This window comes from Protopterus annectens, chromosome 2.part1 (genome assembly GCF_019279795.1).
Source record: "Protopterus annectens isolate FY-2018-M chromosome 2.part1, PAN1.0, whole genome shotgun sequence".
Lineage (NCBI taxonomy): Eukaryota > Metazoa > Chordata > Ceratodontiformes > Protopteridae > Protopterus > Protopterus annectens.
In genome coordinates this window covers 265441241-265467479 of record NC_056729.1, presented here as the reverse complement: position 1 = coordinate 265467479, position 26239 = coordinate 265441241, and positions in this window count along the sequence as shown.

The window sequence follows — 26239 nt, the reverse complement described above, 5'->3', positions numbered from 1 at the left end:
CAACAGTTTATTCTGCTTTTTGTAGCATAGTGTAATCATTTTACCCAGAACTGATAAACTCTTCAGCTTACACTTCAAGTTTAACAGCATTGACTTTGTAATGCTTTCTCTGAAAATGCTGAAACTTTATCTTAGATATAATTGACACTGCTGTACTCATATCAATCACTCAGCTATTTTGTCAGTCAGTTATTTTATCATTTACTAAAAGAGTCAATATAGACAAGTGTTTTCTGTATTGGTTAATACTGAATAAGTTAGCAATACTGTGTCCTCTTTAGAAACATATTTTGTGTGTGCTTTTTTTTAAATTTTATTTTGTTCACTACTGTGGAGCAGGCCGTTAGCTGCCACTGGCACCCTCCTTGATCTAGGATCCCCAGACCTAATCAGAAATCCTCCTGTTGTCTTAAAAGAGAATGAAGCAACCTAATGCAGCATCATACTCATGCCCATGCCCTTAGGGAATTTTTATTTATATACCTTACCAATTTCAGTGCCTCAGTGCATAATATGCAATGCCATAAAGCTGTTATACCCAAGAATATTTGTTGGAGCATGGTCCCAGTATTTGTAAGCATGGGTATGTACCCTGGTAGCATGCACCACTAGAGCATTCATCCCTTCTTATGACCCCTCCCACTACCATAGGAGAGTCGGTTAAAATAAAATAAATAAATAAATATATATATATATATATATATATATATATATATATATATATATATATATAGAGGCTTACTATTACAATGTGGAAATGACTTTGTTCATTTAAGTGTATTGCCAAAATACAATGTCGAATATCAAAACAATATTACACCCCAATTTTGAACCATGTTAATGGAGAGTGTTCGGTATTCACTGTTTTAAATATGTGACCATTGAACTGCATTTACTGTTTGGATATCGATATTCCAGATTCGGTAAGTTTACTTTCGCTTTTCATACACTTTGAAACTATACTTATAATACACACACACATATATATATATATATATATATATATATATGATAACTTTTTTAGTCTTTACATGAGATTGTTAGGTAAGACAGCGATTCAGGTCATAGCCTGGTATAGGTCCCCGACCATGACCCAAGACTCACACTCCATGTTCCTAAGCACCCTGGAGAATATTAGGGTCCAGCCTAACACTCATATACTGGGTGACTTCAACTACCCCTCCATTAACTGGGAAAACTACTCATATACCAATATACTTGCCCAACGTTTCCTGGAATTCATTAATTCCAGTGCCCAGGACCAGCTTATTCTTACCCCCACTAGAAGTAGCAATGTCCTTGACCTGGTCATTACTAACATGGGTGACCATTGCTCTGTACCAATAGTCAACTCCTCCCTGGTTAGATCCGACCACAAACTAATCACCTTGGAAATCCACCATGAAAAACTTCTCCAAAGCTAACTTCACGGCACCCATGCAATTGGAGAACAGCAGCATGACCTCCGAATCATACACTAATGCCCTGTATGAACACATACACAAATGCATGGATCTCGCCATACCCAATAGAACCAAGATGCTCTCCTCCAAAAAAGGAAGCCAATCTGGTGATCGCCTGCCATAAACAAACTCTACAACAGAAGGAGGAAACTGATGAGAAATAAGGTGAAGTCCCAAGAGTGGAAAAACTCCCTTTCCAGCCTCAACAAAAAGTTGAGATTCCTCATCAAATCCTCTAAAGCTAGCTATGAAAACAGAATTGCAGCAGATAGTAAAGTCAACCACAAGGCCTTCTATAGTTATGTAAAGAATCTCCATGGCAATACCCAGATTTGCTCGGAGCTGTTGCACAATGACACCTCCGATACCAAGCCAACAGATATTGCCAGTATACTGGCCGACAGAGTCAGTGCCAACTTTACCCCTCTCTCCCCCACCAAAGGACCAATCACAATATCAGTAGATTGCCAGGAACCCAGTATTTCTGCTGCGCAGATTAAAACAGCAATGTCCAAGGCCAAGAGTACAGCTTCTCTGGGACCTGACAATATCTTTGGCTGTGTTCTACATGAACTACAAAGTGAACTGGCACCTCACCTGTGTGCCCTGTTCAATCACAGCCTCACCTCAGGCTTTGTCCTTACCGAATGGTGCACCGCTACAGTCATCTCTCTCCACAAAGGAGGAGTGACAGCAGACCATGGGAACTGTCGCCCCATTAGCCTGGCAAGTCTGATATGCAAAGCTGTGGAACGCATCATCACGGATCTAATAAACAAAGATATAGGGAACCTCCAAACTCTGGATTCCACACAGTTTGGTTTTGTGAAGGGTAGATCATGCCTGCTCAACCTGGTCGACTTCTTTAAGTCAGTCACCAGAACTGTGGATGAAGGCAAGGTGGTTCAAACAGACTACCTTGATCTGGCCAAGGCCTTTGATACCATTCCCCACTCAGGAATCATAGAAAAACTCACTAAGCTAGGCATCAATCCCTATATCACTAGGTGGGTTGCAAACTGGCTCACAGATAGAACCCACAGTGTGAAAGTAGTTAACTCCAAGTTAGACTGTCGCCCAGTCATGATTGGAGTCCCACAGGGTTTGGTCCTGGGTCCTCTCCTGTTTGGTATCTACTTCTCTGAAGTCCAGGCCAACACAAAGGGACTCTGGCTAACACGGTTCACAGATGATTGCAAGTTGGGAGCCATAATTAACTCCCCAAGTGATGTTGACATCCTACAGAAAGGCCTCACTGAGACCAATGACTGGTGTCAGAACCATGGCCTTAAGCTCAATGCCAAAAAATGTGTCATCATCCCCTTTGAGAAAAACCCAGTTCCCATGAATTACCACATCGATGGTAGTCCACTGAACACAGAAGGCATCATAAGAGATCTGGGAACACAGGTTGCCAGCAACCTCTCTTTTGACCACCACATTGCCACTGTGGTCAGAAAGTCCTTTTATGTGGCACATCTCATTAATAAGGGTTTTGCATCCAGGAAGAAAGAGGTCATTGTCTCCCTCTACTCTTCCCTCATTAGGCCAATTATCGAGTACAATGCCTCATTTGGCATGTACCTCACTAGACACATACAACAACTGGAGAGGCCACAGAAATACCTCACAAAGAGGATCTTAGGCCTTAAACGCTTGTCTTATATGGAAAGACTCAAAAAACTCTAACTATTCTCTGTTTCATATCGCCTACTTAGAGGCAATCTCTGCTTGACTTACAAAGCCATGTCTGACCCAGCTCTGTTAGAAATGCTATGGCTAAAGAAATCCCAATCCCTCCACACTACATGGTCCAGAGACTTCACCCTCATTACCACAATCAACAGAACAAGCTGGAGGGACACGTTCATAACCCAGAGACTGCACATGCTATGGAATAGACTTCCCATACATGTCAAGCAGAGCACCTCACTGGCCCTCTTCAAGAGAAATCTTGATGAGTGGATGGGAAATAGATAATTCACTCCGGAGATCACTCCAGTGGCTCTACTTGGCAGAGGCACTGGGAACTAAGGTCGGGTGGCACAATGCCAGGGTAATCCTATGGGCTAGGCTTGTAAAGGCTCCAGGGCCATTAGCCTAGTAAACACCTCTGAACCTATGAACTACAGTGTACATTTTTACCAACTTTCCACAGTTATGGCATCACTTATTAAACAGGTATGTAGGTAAGTACTAGATTAGCTGCAGGTGTGGTCTATTTTAAACCTAGCCAATTTTTCTTTCAAAGGTGAGAATTAATCCCTGTACCTTGGGTATGTGAGGTAAACACCTTAACCATCATACCAACCCAAACCCCTATGTAATTAGAGGTTAGAATCAAAACCTGTACCTTTTATCTGTGAGGTAAAGACATTAGCCATTATACCATCCTCTCCCTGTTATATGCTTCTGGACTATAGCTTTATCATTAAGCAGTAACTGATCAGTGGGCGTGGATATATTGAAGAGTTACCCACAGTAGGCGTGGTGTGATCATGAGGGAGAAGCCCAAGAGATTAAACAAAGCCAACTGTGGGTAAATCCTCATATGCCCCCATCTATGTGCCAGTTATTAGTTATTACTGGTATACAATGACATTATTTAATTAAGAAAGTGCTTGCATTCCTTAAATAACGTCATTGTATACCGGCGCCGTAGTGTTCCTCTCATTGTTTCCTCATTCTTCTGCGTTTGTTGATGTACTGCGCATACATGTGGGACTTACGTTCCCATGCTTGCACAGTATATCAGTGCTGTTGAACACAAGGAATGGGAAAAGAAGATCTCCATTGCTTTTTTTCCCCTAAATTATAAAATCCAGATAGTTTAGAGGTACGAGAGAGGCAGAGTAAAAATACAAGGAAAATCAAATACATTTCTTTAGTTTTGCAGAACATACCTGATTTTCCTTGTATTTGCTCTGCCCTCTTCACCTCTCAACCTCTTAACTCAAGAAATCTGGACAAAGCCTTAAATAAAAGGGGACAAAGTGCCCAAAATGGGGATCAGTTGTAAATGTTTTTCTTATAAACTTAGAAAGCTGCTAGAATAACAAGACTTCTGTTATTGTGCATTATCTGAAGGATATGAAGTCTGAAACTGAAATGCGTGCCATTATTTAGTAACGTCATTCGTCAGTGATTTGGTGGAAAACCACAAATTTTTATGAGGAACAGACAAAAAATACAATGTGAAAATCTGGACAGTTGAGGTGTATGCCTCAGTAGCACATGCTCATAGAAAAAAGTTTGGTACTCCACAGAGTGGCCTTTTTATTGTTGCTATGTGCTCGGTTTACAACACGGATGCCGGTTAGGCTGACCAATAAGCATGCACTTTTTTGAATATTAATGAGCTATCATTATATAATTACAGCTATAACATAGTCTTTTACCTTTCTGGTTATTTACTTGAATTTTGACTTCATGAACTGCATTGACAGATACAAATAAGTAATGTTAACTCCAGCCTTAATTGTTGTTATTTCTGTCTCTCTGTCATTTCCAAGTTCAGTGTAATTATGAATACTGCTGGAAATGTTAAATTTACTTTAGATAACATCTGTTTTTGTCAAACCTCACTACAAGTACCACAATTTTTTTTTACAATAGCATTTTCCCCAGAGTATGCCACCCTCAGAGGATTAAAACTATGAGTTGTTAACAACCTACTTCCTGTGGCCCAGGATTTGATTTCCTTAGCATCCCTTTACCTGTTGGGTAACTCTAAGGAAATTATTTAACCAGACAGTGCACTGGGGGTAATTGGGGAACTGGGCTAGTCCCCTCAGTGCTCTGCTGGATTGCATGCTGTGTAACTGCCTATGAACTGATGAATTTATTTATTTTATTTTTTTTTACATTTGTTGACCGGGCTAGTCTAACTGGATACATATCCATTTTCAGTAGAGGCCCGGGGAGAAAAGCTCCAACACACACACACACACACACACACACACACACACACACACACACACACACACACACACACATACACACACAGTATAATAAAGAATGCTGCAACAGTACAAGCTTGACACAGCTGTTGTTAATAAAAGTACAATACTAATAGTGAGCATAACACAAACAGTAAAGGTAATGTACAAAAAGTTGTTACTATATACATATATACATAAATTTAAATTGCCATGCCATGGTCTATATGGATCATTAAGGATGTCAGTAGTTAGTACAGTAGAGTATAAGGTGAAGAGTATTCGTAAGTATAAAGAAAAAGTTAGTCAGGGTTAGTACAAGGGCATAGCCAATGTGTACTAAGAAATAGTTTTAGTTTCTGTTTAAAAAGTGTTATTGAGGACAGTGATAGGAGTTCAGTGGGAAGTAGGTTCCAGTGCTTCCATCAGTATTAAAGAACAGAGAGTCTCCTGCTAAGCAGAAATGAATGCAATGGCTTATCCATTTAGAAATGGTTTGCTTTAAAATAGCCTTCCCCTCTGCCCCTGCAGCAAATGCCACCAGCAGTTGTTCAGATTTCCTTTGAGGTTTAGTCCTGTCCAAGTAGAATCTACGCTGTCTGTGCACATCTAAGGAATGCAGTATCCATTCTCCTTTATTCTGTGGATTGGGAACGAAGGTTAGCAAATGAATGGACTGATTAACAGCCACACTGGATACCACCTTGGGCATGAAGGATGGATTGGATTCTGAGAGACATCCTGTACGCATGAAAGATAATGAAAGGCTCCACTGCCATAAGGGCCTGTAATTCAGATACCCTTCTAGCCAAAGTGATTGCTAAAAGGAAAGCTGTTTTCCAAGAAAGAAATTTTAAGTCTGCAGTAGCAGCTGGCTCGAAAGGAGGTAGAGTGAGTTCCTCCAAGACAAAGTTAAGGTCCCAGGCTGGGGTTGGAGCTCTCCTGGGTGGTCTCAAATTTTTGGTCCCTCTGAGGAACTGCTTGAGCCATTGATGAGAGAAGAGGGGTAGTTCTGTTATAATGAGCTGAAATGGCTGAGGTGTGGATTTTAATGGAGGAAAAAGACAAACCCTTGTGAAGCATCTCAGTTAAGTATTGTAAAATCTGAAGTAAATTGGGTGCTGCTGTTCTCATCCCTTAAGACTGGTTCCAGGCACAGAATCTTTTCCATTTTTCAGCATAAGATTTTCTAGTACTAGGCCTCTTTGCCTCTAAAATGATATCCATCACAGGTTTGCTGAGGGATGGTAAGGAGAGATTAAGTAATTAGCCAGGCTGCAATGTTCAGTGTTTGAAGCTGAGGGTGAAGAATCTGGTTCTCCTGCTGAGACAGCAGGGAAGGAGTCTGAGGCAGGTGTCATGGAGATAACCATGACAGAGCACAGGAGGGGGTACCAGTGTTGGCGCGGTCAGTCTGGAGCAATCAAACTCATCCTTGTTTTGTCCTGTTTGATTTTTAGTAGTACTTTGGAGAGCAGAGGCAGGGGGAAGGCATAGACTGATAGGTTTTTCCAGCTGAAGGACACAGCATCCACTTTCCAGGTTTGTTTGCGGGGAGTCCTTGTGCAAAATTTGTCCAATTGGTAGTTCTGGGGAGAGGCAAACAGGTCTTTATCTGGGCTCCCCTATTTGCTTGTCAACATGTTGAAAATCCTTGGTTCCAGTTTCCACTCATGTGGGTCCATGAGGTTTCTGCTTAGTCCATCTGCCAGTGTTTTAATTTTCCTGGCAGGAATTGAGCTTGTAGGTGCACTTGGTAGCTCAAGGCTGTGAATCCCTTAGTGGATGATCCAGATTTTTGGTTTGCCATGTATTGCTTCAGTCTATGTGCGTACTATGTTGCAGTTTCACTTCTGATTACAAGCATCATTTTTCTACTCTCCTCAGCAGTTTAGGGTTGAAATGCCCTTTTAACATTTAAACAACTTGTTTATAGTATGTTTGTCTTGGTTTAATATATGAATCTAGTTTCAGGCCAGCTTTTCATTAGAAGCACCCATTAAGCTGAGTCATGCTGGCTCATGCTGCTTATCTTCTGAAATGTCATTTATTCCCACCAAAAAAATGTTCATTTCTTTTTGTATATGCTGACTAAAACTCAACAATCATCTTACATTCATCAGTTCTCCCCAAGTGAGTTTCTTTGCTTTGGCATGAATATTTTAATTACTTTATAGCTACTTTTCTTGTTTGATGTAGTGAGAAAGAACCCATGAGGATGCCGCGTATGCTCTTAAAGCAAAGCTTTGCCCAATCAGTAATGTTTCTTTTGGACAAAGTAGATATAATGATCTATGTGTAGTTTTTAAACCCTTAAAGAGATTTATTAAGTAACACCTGTAAACAGTTATTACTGTTCATAGACTATGATGTTAGATAATCTGCTTTTTTCATAGTGTTATGGATTCATAGGTATATAATAGGCTATCAACCACCAGAGCCTTTATAATCCTAGCCATGCAATCCAACCCAATTTGTCCCTATGTATCATGGGCGTTTATTAGGAGGGGGTATGTTAGGAAGTTTCTAGAGGTTATATTGGGGGGTATGTTAGTTTGAGCATTACTGTCTGCCTCTGTCTGTCAGAGATGGGGGGGGGGGGGCAGACCTGGAGTGAACTTCTGATTTCATATCCATTGGTCAAGGTTATGCTTAAATAAGGTTAGGAATGGACTTTGCTCCACATGGATGGGGATACTGTTTCAGAGCATGGGGATGCTCTAAGGCACATATCTGTGTCATCAGCATGTCTTATTTATGTCACAATCAAAAGTTAAATCCTAGGAGCTAGTGGTTCTGATGATGTTCATTTGCAAATGTGCAAAAGGTCCATCAGAGCTGGATCTGAGGATACCTTGTATGGTAGGCATTGATCGCTTCTCAGTAACCTGTAGGAGACCAAGTACAGAGATAGGGTTTTAAGGCGATCTGTATAGTACAATGTGTTTATACCCTGGATTGTCCTGATAAGGAACCTTTGTGCAAGTTCCAAGTGCTGCATATCTGGTCAGGTACATGTAGAAGGGAGCATTATACTCAATGATGGGTCTGATAAGGGCCAAATAAAGTAGCACTATGACCTCCTTAGACCTGGATGCCATGCTGTTACTTAAAAGTTGGGCAACATAGAATGAGTTTCTTACTACCTTGGTCACATGTTGATTAAAGGCCAGATTACTGTCTACATATGTTCCCAGATCCCTGACTATCAGGTGAGCTTTTAGGAGTGTCTTATCAATGGTGTAATTAGCCTAGGTGGCAGTTTTCCCAAAAGGCACTACAATGCATTTTTTGAATTGAGTATTAATCCATGATTCTGGCACCAATCAGTTTGTGGTAGACCTTCTTGTAAGATGTTTGTGTCATGGGGGAATCTGATTGCTCCCAATTTGCAGTCAACTGTGAACTTGGTCAGTCAAAGGTCCTTGACATTAACCTTTACCTCTGAGTAGTAGATGCTAAATAGTAGTGGTCCCAGCAGTTAGATCTGTGGTACTCCGGTGGTGACCAGTCTCTTAGTGAAGGTGGTCTTGCCAACTCTGACTTCCTAGGTCCTATCTGCGAGCCATCTGCAAATCCAGCAAGTTATGTAGGGGGTTATGCCAAGTTTGGTGAGTTTGTCATCTGTACCCAAGTGGGGTATTGTATTGCGTGCCTTAGCCAGGTCCAACTAAGCAGTATACACAGATTTCCCTTATCCACTGCCTTGGTGGCCTTGTCAAAGAAGTCCAGCAGGTTTAGGAGGAATGACCTTCCCTTGACAAGTCAGACTGGGTTGAGTCCAGTGTCTGAAGGTTGCCTATGTCTTCATTCGTTTCTTTATTTTGAAATTGCTTAAACACTGGTAGATATTCTTATTTGTTAATGTTGTTTATATAGATTTAATCACTGTCTAATGTGTATCTTAAATGCACGCTCATTGTTCTTTGCAAATTATTTATTTACAGTGACATTACAGTTGCGTCATGATATTAATTGCTGTGTTGTATTTAGATAATGCCTGGGGCATGGATGAAAGCAGTGTTTTATCACCCTACTAACCTGTTGTCAAATGCCTAAAAAAATACCGTCCATTGCTTCATTTTTAATCTACCATCTAGTGTCACGTGTATAGTTTGCATGCACATGACATTTATACATATCTGTCAGAATAAACATAGTACATATACAGATAGCTAGTAGGCATTGCGATTATGTTATCACTACATCTGTGAGAGTCAGGAAGGTAATGATTAAAGATATCAGGTAGTGTGGAAGCCTGAACTATTACAAGAAGGCAGTCAAAATGCACTTATGCAATAAATGCACCCACTTCAACATAGAAGTGTGTGTGTGTGTGTGTGTGTGTGTGTGTGTGTGTGTGTGTGTGTGTGTGTGTGTGTGTGTGTGTGTGTGTGTGAATGTGCGTGTGTATATGTGTCCTCATAGTTATTGCATTTTTTTCAAAGAGAGGAAAAAAATCACTGCTAAACAATAGCTCTCATTTAGAACATTTATTTAGCCTCTTTTGAAGAAAAAAGAAAATGTAGTTTTTAGAAGGTCAGAAAATTATTTTATTGTGAGGATGGTAGGAATAAGAAGCACTTGTAAACAGCTATCACATTCTTCTTTTGGTTTGCTACAGGTGGCTGGAATTGTCTAGGAGACCATTCAAAGTATAACTATGGTGTAACAAGAAGGATTAGAACCTGCCTTTTGCCCATCACTTATAGTATTTCATGGCTGGTAGACTCTGGATTTTTAATGGACTGTAATGACTGTGTTTGTAGAGGGGTGGGTTTGTTGATGGGGAAGGCAAAGGAAGCACTATTTTAGCAGCATGGTGGTTACAATAATAAAACTGCTGAACTGGTGGAGTGTGCCAGCTTTCAACTGGATGGTGTAAGTAACAAAACCTATAGATAGATTTAAGGTAAAACTAGCTACAGGTAAGGTCTTTGTGAAGATATAACCCAAGGAACTTAACCTTGTCAACTATATCTGTTAGAATTCATAGTAATACTAAGTTAATACTGCCTCTTTGGCAAAAGGCATCTGGGCTTTAACAGTGCTGCTTTAATCTTTTAACATTTAGGATCAGCATGCTTGCAAAGTTGTATCTGATTGCGGTGGTGGTGCTGCAGTAGCACTGTCACCTCACAGTTAGACGTTGCCCGTTTGATTCTCAATTAGAGCGTCTTCTGTGTAGCGACATGCGTGAATGGGTGTTCCTTCATTGAAGGTTATGCATTAGGCCCGGCAAGCCAGTATGTAAAAATCTACTGCCAATCATTAGCGGACCAGAGTTCCGCTGTGGCGACCCCTAACCGGGAAAAGCCGAAAGACACAACCATGCTTGCAAAGTTGTATGAGTGAAGAAGCTCATACTCATATATAGAGAGTTTTGACTTTGGAAGAGCTCCTGTCCAGGATTTCCTCCCCTTTATGCTAGAAGATCTATCCATTATCAGTGTTTAGAGAATGGGCAGACAGTAGACTAGCATCCTAATTGGAGAATGAACATTCTCCAGCAGGGTATTAATGTAGCACGCTGAAGGTAGACTCAAAAAATTATCTTTAATCCAAAGTAAAACACACAGCTACTACACAATACCAGTGCTGGTCCTTGTGCACAAACACGAGTGACTTTGTTAAAAAACTCCACAATACCAACGCTGGTCCTTGTAAATGAAATAACATAACTTTGACTTGAATTGATGAAATAACGTAACTTTGACTTGAATTATGCGCTTTCGTTTCTGCCCAATCAGAAACGTCCTCAGAATATCTTCACATTTCATGAGTGAGATTTTATAGTAAACCACAACCACGCCTTCAATAAAAAAACACCCAATTAAAAATCACTATTTGATACATAAAACATAAGCATCCTTTAAAAACATGAATATGGTGCATTATATTCACTCAAATAAATACATGCTGTATAGAATTAAAATGAATAAATAATTAAACATTTTAAAACTAAATGGTTATTTCTCTAAAGCTTTTAACTTAAAAAAACATAGGTTTGGAATGGTTCTGTGACTATCTCTTAAGAAAAGGTTTACAGCAAGAAGTTATCAATACCTTTGAACAATTAATGGAAATAGTATTGAAGAATAACATTATTTTGTTTAATAGGGAATTTTATCTACAAATGAAAGGTGTTGCAATGGGGGCATCATGTGGCAACATCTACGCTAACATAGTGATGTTAGAGTGGGAACAAAGATGCCCTGTGAATTCACCCTTTTATGGTTTTTGTAAGACCTATTTACGTTTTTTGGATGACATCTTTTTTTTTTTGTAATGGACCGGTTAGTATGATCTCTGAGTTTGTTGAATATATTAAACGGGTCAACATGTTTTTTAAAATTTTCCCATATTATAGACCATCAAGAAATTGCTTATTTGGATGTAAAATTGAAGAAGGATTTTACTTTACTATGCTTTTTAGCTGAATTTTATAGAAAACCCACTTATTCTAATAGTTTTTTACATTTTGATAGTGGGCATCCCTATAGGCAGAAAAAAGGTGTAGTGAAGGGGCAGTTTGTGAGGGCTGCGAGGGTGGTATCTTACTTCGATTCATTTTTAGATGAATGTGAAGTGCTGAAAAAGATGTTTTTGAGTACAGGATATCAAGTTGGATTGGTGAAGGATGTTATGTTAGAGGTGATAAACAAAAGAGAATCTGGATTTTTTAAACCGTTACTTAGGGAAAGGGTCCCTATAGAGTATAACCATCCTGGTAATGTAAAAATAGACATGGCCATTCCTGCCCTGGACCCTCCTAGTTTTAATGACTATAATGAAAATGATGAAGGAACGGTACTAACTAGGTTATCATCCGATAATATAGAACAAAGGGACTATAAAAGAGCCTTTATTACTACTTTTAATACATCTAGCAATTTGATTAAAGATATTTTGTATAAAAACTGGGTTGTTTTGGCCAGTAACAAAGATGTTCATAATTAAGTCAATGAACGCCCCACGATAGTGTATAGGAAGGGGAGGTGTCTAAAAAATATTTTTGAGACAGATAAACAAGGTGACCAACATTTATTAAATGGTAGTATGAAAAAATATGGAGTTTGCAACTATTGTCCATTCATTTGTGAGGGGAATATATTCACTATCAATAAGGTGCAAGTAAAGTTAAAAAATAAATGTGATTGTAATACTGAAAGGGTGGTATATTGTGCTTTGTGTAACAAATGCAGAGGATTCTATATTGGAAAAACCGAGAGGAAATTAAAAAATTGAATATATGAACACTTGAGGGATATAAAAAACAGGAACTGAGTAAATGCCTTAGCCAAACACATTTTAGAATTTAGTGACCATTCCTTCCAGTTTTTTATTATTGAAGTAATAGAATACAGTACTAGAGGGGGTCCCTGGAATCTTGTCTTAGAGAGACAAGAAACATTATGGCAAATCAGGACTAATGCTACAGAATGTTCAGGCTTGAATTAATCTCTGTCTATAACAAGTTTTTTGAAGTTAAAAGCTTTAGAGAGATAACCATTTAGTTTTAAAATGTTTAATTATTTATTCATTTTAATTCTATACAGCATGTATTTATTTGAGTGAATATAGTGCACCATATTCATGTTTTTAAAGGATGCTTATGTTTTATGTATCAAATAGTGATTTTAATTGGGTGTTTTTTTATTGAAGGCATGGTTGTGGTTCACTATAAAATCTCACTCATAAATGTGAAGATATTCTGAGGAAGTTTCTGATCGGACAGAAACAAAAGCGCTTAATTCAAGTCAAAGTTACATTATTTCATCAATTCAAGTCAAAGTTACGTTATTTCATTTACAAGGACGAGCATTGGTATTGTGGAGTTTTTTTTAATAAAGTCACTCGTGTTTGTGCACAAGGACCAGCACTGGTATTGTGTAGTAACTGTATGTTTTACTTTGGATTAAAGATAATTTTTTTTGAGTCTACCTTCAGCGTGCTACTCTTTTTACAAGTTTGGACTGTGTTCTTTGTGGTTGCTGTAGGGTATTAATGTAGAAGTACTGCCCACAGAAAATTGAGTCCACTGTTTCACGGTAGCATATCAAGCTGTAGGAGAGCTCAAACAGAAAAAAAACTAATGGCCACCATTATTATTTTATGCTCACCAAACGACACTTCTGCTGTTTAGAGACTGTAAAATGTATAAAAACAAAGAATTAAAAAAGTGTGTGTGTGTGTGTGTGTGTGTGTGTGTGTGTGTGTGTGTGTGTGTGTGTGTGTGTGTGTGGTTGTATGTGTAAGTATATGCATGTATGTGAGTGAAAGAGAGTTTGACTGAGCTGTTATTTTACAGTTGCTAAGCAGCGCTATTGTTGTTTAGCAGGTATAGAAAAAAATAAACAGAAAAAAGTGTATATGTGTGTGTGTGTGTGTGTGTGTGTGTGTATCTGTATGAGTGTGTTTATGTTTCTGACTGCATGTGTGAGTGGATGCATACATGAAAGCAGAAGAGACTGTGTGTGTGTGAAAGCAGAAGAGACAGCATGTGTGTATGAGAGAGAGAGAGTGAGTGAACAGCGAGATTGATCAAGCCGTTACTTTCCACTTGCTAAGCCACACTTTTGCTGTTTAGCAAGTGTAAAACTTAAAATAACAAAGTGTGTGTGTGTGTGTGTGTGTGTGTGTGTGTGTGAGAGAGTGTGAGAGAGAGAGAGAGAGAGAGAGAGAGAGAGAGTGAAGAGTGGAGAGTGAGAGTGATCCCTGGCAGCAGTTACAATGAGAGCGATCCCTGTCAGCAGCAGCACTTAAGAGGTCTGCATACATCTTTCAACCTCTTACCTCAACATATGTTTTTATATATTTTTTATTTAAAATGCTTCCTCCAACACCATTAACATATACTACAGCAAGTTTGAAACATTAGGTGGAGGGGCTATTTTACATAAAATATATATATATAAAAATAATATAGTACTTTAAAAAGTAAGTAAACACAACAGTTTTACAGAGTGCCCATTCTCTAAGTGCAATTATGCCCATCAGGGTGTGTGTTAATTTGTAATTAATGCCCTTCCAGGGGTGTAGAGGCCCTCCTCCTGCAGCATCAGGCCTCATAACACCCCTGGGCAGGTATTAATTACATATTAACACACACCCTGTCGGGCATTATTGCTTGCTTAACCAAGTCAGTGATGAACATCAGCTGTTGGCTTGTCATCTTGATCTGCAGGTTTCTAAAACAAAACAAGTGGACTCATTCATCTATCACCTTGTATACTACATTGCAGCGTGGACTCATTCATCTATCACCTTGTATACTACATTGCTGTGTAGACTCATTCATCTATCACCTTGTATACTACATTGCTGTGTGGACTCATTCATCTATCACCTTGTATACTACATTGCTGCGTGACCTCATTCATCTATCACCTTGTATACTACATTGCTGTGTGGACTCATTCATCTAGCACCTTGTATACTACATTGCTGTGTGGACTCATTCATCTATCACTTTGTATACTACATTGCTGTGTAGACTCATTCATCTATCACCTTGTATACTACATTGCTGTGTGGACTCATTCATCTATCACCTTGTATACTACATTGCTGCATAGACTCATTCATCTATCACCTTGTATACTACATTGCAGCGTGGACTCATTCATCTAGCACCTTGTATACTACGTTGATGTGTGGACTCATTCATTAATCACCTTGTATACTACATTGCTGTGTAGACTCATTCATCTATCACCTTGTATACTACATTGCTGTGTGGACTCATTCATCTATCACCTTGTATACTACATTGCTGTGTGGACTCATTCATCTAGCACCTTGTATACTACATTGCTGCGTGGGCTCATTCATCTATCACCTTGTATACTACATTGCTGCCTCACTCTTGCTTTGATAAGATAACTGTTACTCAGTAGAACCAAATGTATTCTTTGTAACTTAATTTTCAGACTGTAACTTCTAAGCATTTTCCTTCTACTTGCTAACACACGTTTATTGACTGGAAACATCAGACCTCCTTGTTCATCTTTTGTCTCATGAAACTCACAGTCTATTGTTTGTGCCAGTTCACAAACTCAGTACTGAATAAAAAAGCTTCCCCATTAGTGTTTCTGTCCTGTAGTACAGCCTGCCTCCAATGTTAAGATCTCTCAGAGACACCCAGTCTTGCTCTCTCCTACTTAAAAATCCAGCTCATATCAGTTTCACACTCATATTGCTTTATTAGTTCTCCTTTCCCTGTCTGTGACCCCAGCCATAAACTAAACCCTCTGCTGACAAGAGGAGAATAGTTTTTTTTTTTTTTTTTTTCTTTTTTTTTTGCAAATTTCCCTCCCCCCCAAAGGAAAATTCTATCCCACCAGAGCTAGCCTCCCAAACATCCAGTGCCCAGGTAGACCAAAGAAAAGCTCATGGAGGTGTACAGGAATACATAGTGGTTATCTAGCTTATAAGAATAAAGACATTGGGGACCTACAGACACTGGATCCTACCCAATTTGGCTTTGTCAAGGGCAGATCCTGCCTCTTGAACTTGGTCGACTTTTGAAACAGTCACTAAGGCCATTGATGAGGGTAAGGCAGTTCACACAGCCTACCTTGTCCTAGCAAAAGCGTTCGACACAATACCCACTCAGGCATCATAGAAAAGCTCACCAGCTTAGATGTAAACCCATATGTCACAAGATGGGTTGCAAACTGGCTCAAGGACAGAACACACAGGGTTAGAGTTGCTGGTGCCATGTCAGACTCTAAGCGGTCATGAGCGGTGTCCCACAGGGCTCAGTCCTGGGCCCCTCTTGTTCGGCATTTATTTTCTGAAGTGCAGGCAAACATAGGGGATTGTGGCTGACAAAATTTGCAGATGACTGCAAACTGGGCACCATAATTGACACTCCATCAGACACAGACATCCTCCAGAGAGGTCTCATAGAAATAGATAACTGGTGCCAGAGCCATGGCCTTAAGCTAAATGCCAAAAAATGTATAGTCATACCCTTTGGGAAAAACAAGGTAACCCCTAATTACCACATAGGTGGTAATCCATTAAACACGGAAGAAGTTATCAGGGACCTGGGGACCCAAGTTGACAGTAACCTCTCTTTTGACACTCACATTGCCAAAGTGGTTAGGAAGACCTTCTACATTGCCCACCTGATCATGAAGGGATTCACATCCAGATCAGGAGAGGTCATTGTACCCTGTACTCTTCACTTATCAGACCAATGATTGAGTACAACGCCCATTCGGAATGTACCTTACCCGACACCTGCAGCAGTTGGAAAGACCCCAAAAGTTCCTCACCAAAAGGATAAAGGGGCTCAAACATATGTCATACGATGCCGACTGAAGAAACTCCAGCTCTATTCAGTCGCATACCGTCTGCTCAGAGGTGATCTGTGCCTGACATACAAGGCCATGTCCAACCCGGAATTAATGGACATGCTCCACCTCAAAAAATCCAAATCCACCAGAGCCACGAGAGCAAGAGACTTAAACCTCAACATGGATATAAATAGGATGTGCTGGAGGGACAGATTCATCACCCACACTATGGAACAGAATCCCAGTCCATGTGAGGCAGAGCCCCTCACTGACTCTGTTCAAGAGAAATCTTGACGAGTGGATGAGAGATCGTAGGTTTACCCCGGGAATCATCTCTGTGTCACTGCTGGACAGAGGCACAGCAAACTAATGGGTATAGTATTCTCATCCTAAGGGGTGGTGAAAGCCACACACACTCTAGCTAGGCTTATAAATGCCCTAGGGCAGATAGCCTAGTATGAACCTATGAACCTATGAACCTATGAGAGAGAGAGAGAGAGAGAGAGAGAGAGAGAGAGAGAGTGAAGAGTGAGAGTGATCCCTGGCAGCAGTTACAATGAGAGCGATCCCTGTCAGCACTTAAGAGGTCTGCATACATCTTTCAACCTCTTACCTCAACATATGTTTTTATATATTTTTTATTTAAAATGCTTCCTCCAACACCATTAACATATACTACAGCAAGTTTGAAACATTAGGCGGAGGGGCTATTTTACATAAAAAATATATATATAAAAATAATATAGTACTTTAAAAAGTAAGTAAACACAACAGTTTTACAGAGAGCCCATTCTCTAAGTGCAATTATGCCCATCAGGGTGTGTGTTAATTTGTAATTAATGCCCTTCCAGGGGTGTAGAGGCCCTCCTCCTGCAGCATCAGGCCTCATAACACCCCTGGGCAGGTATTAATTACATATTAACACACACCCTGTCGGGCATTATTGCTTGCTTAACCAAGTCAGTGATGAACATCAGCTGTAGGCTTGTCATCTTGATCTGCAGGTTTCTAAAACAAAACAAGTGGACTCATTCATCTATCACCTTGTATACTACATTGCAGCGTGGACTCATTCATCTATCACCTTGTATACTACATTGCTGCATGACCTCATTCATCTATCACCTTGTATACTACATTGCTGTGTTGACTCATTCATCTAGCACCTTGTATACTACATTGCTGTGTGGACTCATTCATCTATCACTTTGTATACTACATTGCTGTGTAGACTCATTCATCTATCACCTTGTATACTACATTGCTGTGTGGACTCATTCATCTATCACCTTGTATACTACATTGCTGCGTAGACTCATTCATCTATCCCCTTGTATACTACATTGCAGCGTGGACTCATTCATCTATCACCTTGTATACTACATTGCTGCATGGACTCATTCATCTATCACCTTGTATACTACATTGCTGTGTGGACTCATTCATCTAGCACCTTGTATACTACATTGCTGCGTGGACTCATTCATCTATCACCTTGTATATTACATTGCTGTGTGGGCTCATTCATCTATCACCTTGTATACTACATTGCTGCCTCACTCTTGCTTTGATAAGATAACTGTTACTCAGTAGAACCAAATGTATTCTTTGTAACTTAATTTTCAGACTGTAACTTCTAAGCATTTTCCTTCTACTTGCTAACACACTTTTATTGACTGGAAACATCAGACCTCCTTGTTCATCTTTTGTCTCATGAAACTCACAGTCTATTGTTTGTGCCAGTTCACAAACTCAGTACTGAATAAAAAAGCTTCCCCATTAGTGTTTCTGTCCTGTAGTACAGCCTGCCTCCAATGTTAAGATCTCTCAGAGACACCCAATCTTGCTCTCTCCTACTTAAAAATCCAGCTCATATCAGTTTCACACTCATATTGCTTTTTCAGTTCTCCTTTCCCTGTCTGTGACCCCACTGCACACTGCCTTAACCCTGCTGTATCATGTGGTTGAATAAGCTTCATATGACTTTCTCCACTTGGTATTCACAGCAGGAATATTAGAATGATTAATGGAATTGTTGACTCATAACTCATGTCCCCTTTTAAGATATATGTACATTTTAACACATAGTATTAGCAGTGATGATGGAAATCCTGCCTGTCTGTCTGCCTGTCCTTTTATTGAATGGGTAAGTGAAGTAGCCCTGGGACCATTTTCAGCTGAAGCTTGAGCCAAAGGCAGGTAGCACACTGATTTTGAGTGATAATAATAGATTTGTAATTATAGTAGAGTACGAAATCCCCACAGCAGATGTGTGTATAGGTTCATAGGTATGTACTAGGCTATCGGCCCTAGGGCCTATATAAGCCTAGCCAAACGAGGTTCCCTGGCTTTCGCCACCCAAGAAAATTATTTTCCTGTGCCCTTGATGAGAAGTACCACAGCAGTGATCCCTGGGGTGAATTTCCTGTTTCCCATCCAGTTGTCAAGATTTCTCTTAAAGAGGGCTAATGAGGAGCTCTGCTTGACATGAATGGGTAGCCTGTTCCAGAGCATGGAAAGTCTCTGGGACAAGATTATATCCCTCCAGCATGTTCTGTTTTGTTGTGGTGACAAGGTTTAGGTCCCTGGAGTGTGTGGCTCGGAGAGATTGGGATTTCTTTAAGTGTAGCATGTCCATCAGATCTGGGTTAGACATGGCTGACCAGGGAGTTCCTACAATAGTGGGATTTTACTTTTTTTGCAACAGTTTCTTCCTTCTGTTGTAGAGTTTGTTTGTGGCAGGCGACCACCAGATTGGCTTCCTTTTTTTGGAGGATAGTGTCTTGGCTCTGTTGGGGATGGAGGCACTGTCTATGCACTCGTGTATGTGCTTATATAGTGCTTTTGTATATGATTCAGCAGTTGTGTCTCTATTTTCCATCTGTGTAGGTGATGTAAAGTTGGCCACTTCTGACTTAAGAAGCATGAAGTTGGCTTTGGAGAAATTTTTTATGGTGGTTTCCTTAATGGGGGTTGGAGGCAGGATATGGATGTCTAGGGTGATTAGTTATGGTCGGACCTGACCAGCGAGGAGTTGACCTCTGGCATGGAGCATCTCTTATCCATACTGATAATGACCAGGTCCAGGATGTTGCTGCACCTGGTAGGGGTATAGAAAAGCTGATCCAGGGCATTGGAATTGATGAATTCCAGAAAACATTGGGCAGATGAGTTAGTGCATAAGTAGTTTTCCCAGTTGATGGTGGAGTAGTTGAAATCTCCCAATATTAGAGTATTGGGTTGTACATTAATATTATCCAGTATATCAAGAAACATGGAGTGGGCATCCTGGGGCATGGTGGGGGATCTGTAACAAGCTACAACCTGAATTGCAGTCTTGCCCGGTGTTAATTTACTTGGATAATTTCGGATGCATTATGTCGGGCCACTAACCTGGAGGTGTGGATATCCTTTATGAATATGGACATGTCTCCTCCTATAGTGTTTTGGTCCAGGTTAGGTGGCCGAAAGGTGTGGTAAGAATTTTAGCCTGGTAATGCAGGGTGCTCTCTGGAGCCTTAAACAAGGTCTCTGTCACTGCACATATGTCAATGTCCTCCATCTTAAGGAGTGCCTTGAGTGAGTGCATTTTGAGGTTTAGACTTCTAGCATTGAGTAGCATTACCCTAAGATTTTGCTTTTTTGTATCTACTATGGTGGTGCATTTGATGTTTGAGCCTTGCCTAAAAAAGGCACTATAGGGGTGGCAATAGCCTTAGCCAGTATCCAGAATCCCAGAGGCAACAGGTGCAGGCCATCTCTGGCAAAACATCATGGCCTGCTGATCATGTCGTCCCAGGCAGACAGATACTGGATCCCCTTGGAATGACACCAGAAGCTTAGCCAATTGTTGAAGCCAATCATTTTGTCCTTGTACTGCGGTATCATTCTGGGTGATGGCAGGATGCTACTCAGGGCTAGTGTCATACCTGCCTTGGCTACATGGTCAGAGAGCTCCTCCATGTCTCTTTTCATGTAGTCCAGGGAGGTACGTCTCAGGTCATTCACTCCAACATGGACAATGACAGAGTCATATTTGTACTTGTTGTGGAGTGACCTGAGTGTGTGCATTATATGATTATATGGCAGATCCTGGAACCTGACAGGCAGCTGACAGTAACATTCTCCTTGTTTAGCCTGGTGAGAGGGACATCAGTGTGCCTAACTATAGAGTTGCCAGTGACTAGTGTGTTGGATACATTGTTTTGCCTTATGGGCTGAGGTTGAGTGGTACACTGATTTTGTGGGCTATGTGTCATTCAGATAGTGTTGGGGGTGGTGGTTGCTTGCATTTCATCTTTGGAGGTCTCTGTTGTTTGGGCAGATTTTTATTGAGAGCCTCAGCAAATGTAGGTGTGTGTTTTATGTTACTATGTGTGGGTTTGGATGGTGCAGGTTTTGATGGACTATGTGTAGAGTGTGGTGTGGTGTTTACTTTCTCCTCTTGACTGTCTAGTCCATTCTTGGCTGGAGAGAGCTTGGCTTCCAGTTTGGCCATATAAGTGCATCTCTCACAGGTTGTAGTGTTGGGTGGTAGGAGGAGAGGGTTGTCAGTGTACATGAGGTAATTGCTGCATTGCCCCAAGATGCCCAGATTCATCAGGTAGACAGGAGAAAACACCAGGAGCTGACCCTTAGACATGCCTGGTTAGTGCTTATTAATTTAAGTACTAAGAACTGATTTCCTCCTGATAAGTGAGGAAAGTTGAGTACTGCAGTAATATGTAGATTATTTAGTGTTTGCAATGAGATTTGGTCAGTGCTGAGCACAAAGAAACAGTTTTGAGTACTAAAACTAGAAAACTGGCTAATTCTAAGGGAAAATCTGAGAGGAGACTTTCTGGCACCGGGAATAGATTAACCGTAGTTAAATACCACTGTGCGATGTGCAAAACTGTGCAAACACGAGTTTTTAAAGAGAAAGATGAAAGGGATAGAAATAGCTCAAAATGGCCAATAAAACTATAGATTCTGAGCTGAAACCACTCCTCCAGTGACAGATAGGCAGTTCAAAGCTCTCCACTCTCACTGATGAACAGAGAAGCTTTCCTCTATCTTAAAAAGGTGTGGACAACACAGAAACTCACAAACAGCCCAGAATTCAGCAAAATCTGAAAACCAGACTCTACTGGTTCTAGAAAGGCACAAAACGAACAGAGAGATAGGATTTTTTTTTCAAAAGTTAAAGCAGATACAGGAATACAAACACTTTTAAAGCAGAAAAATTGCTATTGCACTTGAGTGTGCAGCCCTTAACAGTTAAACAGTTGAAAAACAATTAAAAACGATCAATTAAAATGCAAACAATATAAGAATTCAAAAAAACAGTTCAAATAAGTAGCAAAGTTTATAAAAAATGGTCAGAATAATGGGGCTAGCAAAAATAAGCAATAAAAAGCAAAACAGAGGTACTTAATCCACTCAAAGTCTCCCTTTTCTCTCTCCACTGCTGTAGGACTCTGCAGGACACCCAGGCAGGCTCTTGCTGAGGTAATAAAAGTGCAAAAACCGAGCACAGTTTTTTTTAAACAGAAATATGAAAGGGATAGAAATAGCCCAAAATGGCCAATAAAACTACAGATTCTGAGCTGTAACCGCTCCTCCAGTGACAGATAGGCTGTTCAAAGCTCACCACTCTCATTGATGAAGAGAAGCTTCCCTTTTCACTGTGCTGAATATATTCACAATGCTATTGTAACCAGACAGAATCTAGTAAAATGGAAACATCTGTATAAAAATATTTGCAAACTTTGACAATGTGGAAAGTATGCAAATTTACTCAAACACACACACACACACACACACACACACACACACACACACACACACACACACACACACACACACACACTGGATGTTGAGTGCGCAAGGAATCCACTTACCATTACGTTTCACCATTGTTTGTGATCATCAGGAGAGTATAATAGCATTGTGAATATATTCAGTATAGTGAAAATAAATAAATGTCTTCTAGAATATAAAATAATAGAATGCAGCAACAAAAATATAATAATAATAATATGCAATATTTGATTATCATGCTGATTCACAGGACTAAATCAGTGCATTTTAAGGTAACATGAATGTCTAGAGAACTTTGCTGAAAGAATCAAACATAAACAAGAAGAAAATAAGAGATTCTTAACTATAAGACTGTGTGGGTATAAATGAATGTTATCACTGACTACAATTATTAAACTCAGACTAGTGCTGTAACATCTTGCAGCATGTTTTTTTTTTTTTTTTGGAGAAAGTCTATCCTCTGAAAGGAGTCCATTTTTTGGTGGATACCTTTGGAAAAAAACTGTGATCCATAAAACGTAATATCATGACTTAATCACAATATATTACATAAATTTTAATCAGTGACTGTATTTCACAAGCCAAATAGAAATGCAGAAGGAAAGATACAGTTGCACATTAACTAACGCGTTTAAGCTTAGTTTAACTGGAGAGATTAAGTAATGTTACAGATACCATTTTCATGTGTCATTGTGGAAGAATTGTGGTGAGAGAGAGCACAAGGGTATAGATAGGTAAAAGAAGAGCTGTGAATGAATCCTTTCAGGATCAGTGTTTCATGCTGTGGATAATACAAAGAAAAAACCCTGCATCATCATATCTTCTATTTGTGAATAGAATGATCAGGCTGGAGATTGCAGAGGATCTGATGAATCCCTCCCCTAAGGCATATACCACATTAGGAGGTTACCAGAAAATGTAAGTAGCAGGAAGGGACAAGCAGCCAGTGGAAGCCAGGCAGGTACAATGATGACTTCTAGGAATGTGATCTGTAACATTCCAAGCTATTGTGTTGTAGATTATTTTTTCCATTTTATTTGAGGAGGATTTGCAGATTTGGTTAAGACTTACATAGGAAAAAAGGTCAACAAGTAATACAGATTATTGTACTTTGTTTTCCTAGATACTGATCTAAAGGTCTTGCTCTGTAACACACAAATATAAAGCCCTTATTAAGGTGTTACGGGAGCAAGGTGGGAGGAGAGTAGGTGTGGCCATTGCTGACTCACCCATCATGGGACGGGGAGGGTTTGATTGTGTGGGTTACTAGATGCAATTACAAGAAAAGGAAAAAAAAACAGAGGCTTGATGGTTCAAATAATATGGGCTGGATCTACCAAGCCACTGATAGTAGTTAAAAAGTGTCGGTTGTAACATGCACACACTAATGGAGGATGTTATAGGCCCACAAAAGTGATACAGCCAAGTACTCCATGTCAGCCACCAGGGGACAAGCTTAGGGCCACAGATAGAAAAGCCCTGCCATCTGCAAGTATAATATGATGATGGCTTCACTGCAACCTCTCAGGGTGGGGGACAGTCAACTTAGGTGGTGAGCCATGAGGTGGACAAAACAAAAGACCCTCAGGCTGTTAGTTAGGATTCACAGATGATGAGGCAAATCATTTGGTGGACAGTGACTGTAAGTGGAAGTTAATTTTCAGTAGACTGCTGAGTGCTAGGACCAAAGAACTTAGATTATTGACTGCTTGACTACTCCCTCTATTTGACTCTTGCCCTTGTCAATGACTATATCATCACAGATAGGGAACAAATGGGCCCAAGACTAGTTGTAGGTGGGGCTATTGGTCATCAAGCTAGGATGCAAAAATGATTTTGAAAAAATACTAATGTAAAGAAAACTTTGAGTATGAAGATCAAGCTATGGCTTTCAGTAGTTTCCTTAATTGCAAATGCACAGTGGTGATTGTGGTTTGGCTTGTCTAGCTGTATTTCTCCACTGTTTTTCTATTGCTACATTTTCAACCTACCCATTGGAGGAAGAGACTACCTGCTGTGTGGAATGCTGCTTGTATTTTTAGGAGAATAAACAAAAAAGGAACACTACACAAGAAGTACTTGACAGGATTTAGTGATTTAGTGCTTTCATTCCTATTACAAGGACTTCATCAGAATGAAGGACTTTGCTGTAAAACAAGCTCAAATATAGTAAGAAAGGTATGTGTGACAGGAAGCGTTAATACTTCAAGAATGAGGTGGATATGTTTCTTGATTGCGCTTACCCCAACAACTTATTGGGGGAAGTCATTGATTTTATCCAGTCAGGTAGACTGTATCATTATGCACCCATCTTGAGAAAAGCTTTATCTAACACTCCCAGGACAAGAATTCTGAGTGACTACACATTATTTACAGTCTTACATCATTCCATGGATGCTGGTGGCATATTCTCTGTTGTTAAGAACAATTGGTCCAAGGTTTCTGATGTTTTTCCTGGTCTTAATAAATTTGGCACGACACTATCTTTTGTATACAAGCGTTTGAACAGTATTGATACTTCTTTTGAGCACAGGGTGGCCACTCTATCTACCTATAGCCATATGAGCAAATGTGGTGCATGTAACCACTGTCATTACATCTTTGAGGGACCACACTTAGTTATTTTGCATTTCTTGTTTTTTGTATTGGAAAAGCTGAGAGAAGGTTAAATAAAAGAATCTATGAACATTAACATTCCATAAAAATGGTGATGAAAAATTATGCTTTATTTAAACGTTCTTGTGCTTGTAAGGATTTAAAAAAGCTTACATTTTGTATTAGAAAAGGTCTTTCAGGGCAGCTGGGGGGGGGTGATTGGCAAGCTACCTTAGTCTGCAGAAAATTGTCATGGGAGATGCTTTTAAACTCTGATGTTTTACCTGGCTTGAATGAATTAAGATTCTCTTGTTCTAGTTTTAAAGAGAATGTAGATAGGGTGAAGCATTAATACTGTTACCCTAATCATTTTAGAATATTTAAGCTCGTTTTACAGGAATGTATTTTATTCTGACGAACAGACTTCTTGTTATAGGAATGAAAGGATTAAATCATTACATTCCGTCAAGTACGTCTTGCGAAGTGGTCCTTTTTTGTTTATTTGCTTTTCCTTTTGGAATATTTGACCTACTCTTTGGTTTGTTTGTGCTGCTTTTTAGAGGAACACCTTAACTGAGACTCAGTGGCATTCAGCATGATACTGGAGTTTGCAAATCAGCCTTCTAATGGAGAAAACATACTTTGCAAACAGTTCAGTATAGCTTGAAGATTCTGAGTAGTAAACAGTGAAAAAAGATGTCTGTATTTTGTTTGGCTTGCATGATCTATGGTGTTTCTACAAGCTGTTAACAGATATAAATTTATTTATTTTACATATGGTAATTGGGAAACCAATATAAAAAAAAAGAGTAGAGAGACAACAAATGTGACCCAGGGAACCCAAGAGTTACTTGGAATAGAACTGCAATGCAGATTGTCATTATACGTTCAATGTTTTATTGCTAAGACATTTGACAAATTAAGGCAGTGATGAGAGAGAAATTTCATGTTGCATTAGAATACAAACCAGAAGTTGGTAATTAATATTGATAAACTCTAGGAAATTTAATGAATATTGCATGCATGAACCATGTTGTCTTTGTTTGTTTTGGATTTGATAAATGTGGTTACAGATAGTATAGCTTTGTATGCTTAATGAACAGCCCTAAAGCCATATGCTGAGAGTTGGTAAGTA